We start from the raw sequence: 1,945 nt of genomic DNA, 5'->3' as shown, positions 1-1,945 counted from the left end.
TTGCAAAAACCCTAACGTCCTCAGATCATATCTCCACAAATATAGTGAGACAAGATTTGAAATTCGGACCCAAAGTTTAGAAAGATTTACACTCAAATGGGTTTTTTTGTAGCTTCTGAAACATCGCAGAAATTTTTTTATAAAGAAAATGCCACGATGACCTGTTTGGAGTAGAGAAACCCTAGAATCCAAAGCTTTGATACCAAATGTTAGGAAACCAACTCACAAAAATATAGAAAAGATAGGTCAATGCCTTAGAATTCAGCCTCTTAACATAAGGGCACAAAAATAACAATAGTGGGTTTATATGGAGCATATTAACAACAATATGGGGACAATAGGGGGTTCTTGCTAGTAATGTTGGAGTAATTATGGAAAGAAGAAAAATAGAGAAATATAACCCTAACTCTGTCTATTGCGTGAAGGATGTAGGAAAATTGTTGCTTCCTATCCTATAAACCAATATTATAAATTAAGTATCCCTCATTGACATATATAGGTTAAGCCAACCAATACAATTCCAATCATAATCACTTAAACACAAAGCACAAAACACTGGAAAATTGTCTTGCAATCTGGAACCTTCACATCGTCTGAAGAAACGAAAAGTATATTTTCAGGCTTTAAGTCTATGTGAACGAGTTTCAACTCATGCATATCTACCACACACAATTGACAACATTAGGATAAGGAAACCTTGGATTGAAATTATTAGTACCCTTAAAAAGGCCCATGACAATCCAATCTCATAAATTGGGAGTTAACATGACCGATGAAATAGAGTTGTAGACAAACATTTAATATAAAATCAAAATATTTCAACCCTCCCAATGCATATGTCAAGATTCAAGTGAGTATTTTCTACACACATGCCATAGACTTCGATATTTTCCTTCCACCATCTCGTACAAATTCAATGGGAGCTGGGTGGTAATTTTTATTTTATTTTTTCATAGGAAATCATGTATGCTTGGCCCAAGCTTCTCTAAAACTTCTTTTCACCTCCATCCACAACCTTAAAAATACACAATAACAACCAAATACGAAATGCAGAGAACTCAATCTTTGTGAAAAATAAAAATAAAATGAAGATATAAGTTGCTACAAAATTCTGATGATGCAAGTGTGATTTTGATAGTTATACCATTCCCTCATCCGCACACAACTGTATGGGGAGATGTCATACATCTCATACAACCATTTACAAGTACTACATGTATATTTTGAATAAAAAAATTATCCAGGGGTGTTAGGCCACATGCCCAACATGCCCATCTATTAAATTGTACATGTAAAAATAACGCATGCAAAGTAAAACATCAAAACAAATACTTCTTCACATTATGTGTTATTTCTGTCATATTTAGCAACTTCACGAAGGAAATCAACTTGAATCATTGTTACCTCTTGGTACTTTTTTAAGACATGAATTATTTTGATAGCTATGAGATCCTTTGATTTTCATTCCCAACGCTCCAAAACTTGCCCAAATGTACCTACAAATATTGGCCATACTCTCATTAAAATAGAATTGATCGAATACATGATATATGACAAGAAAAATCCAACATACAATGTCTCCTAGATCCTTACCTTGCCCCATTTTACTGATTATTTTATCTATAGAGCATAGAGCAGAAGACATATGAGGAAAACACATCAAGGAAATGGATTATTTGTAAACTAGGTTGTGGTATCAAACAATAAACCTAAAAACGCTTGCTGAGATCCCATACTAACATTTAGGAAAAAACCATTGGAGATGAAATAAATAATAGTGAGGCGAAATATTTGTTATGACATTGAGGTTTCAAATTCTCTCCAAGTACAAACATGTAATGGCCATCCTTGTCATCACTACACCATGGTGGGGAGGCATTGTGGGAGATCCCTACTTTAAATTTCATAGTTGAAGATGAAGGCCAACTATGTTCTGAGGATGAAA

This window comes from Pinus tabuliformis, chromosome Q (assembly GCF_031772625.1).
Source record: "Pinus tabuliformis cultivar Carrire ecotype Pingquan chromosome Q, CPIR1, whole genome shotgun sequence".
NCBI lineage: Eukaryota > Viridiplantae > Streptophyta > Pinopsida > Pinales > Pinaceae > Pinus > Pinus tabuliformis.
The sequence above is the reverse complement of the archived record's forward strand: the minus strand, read 5'-3'. Positions refer to the sequence as shown.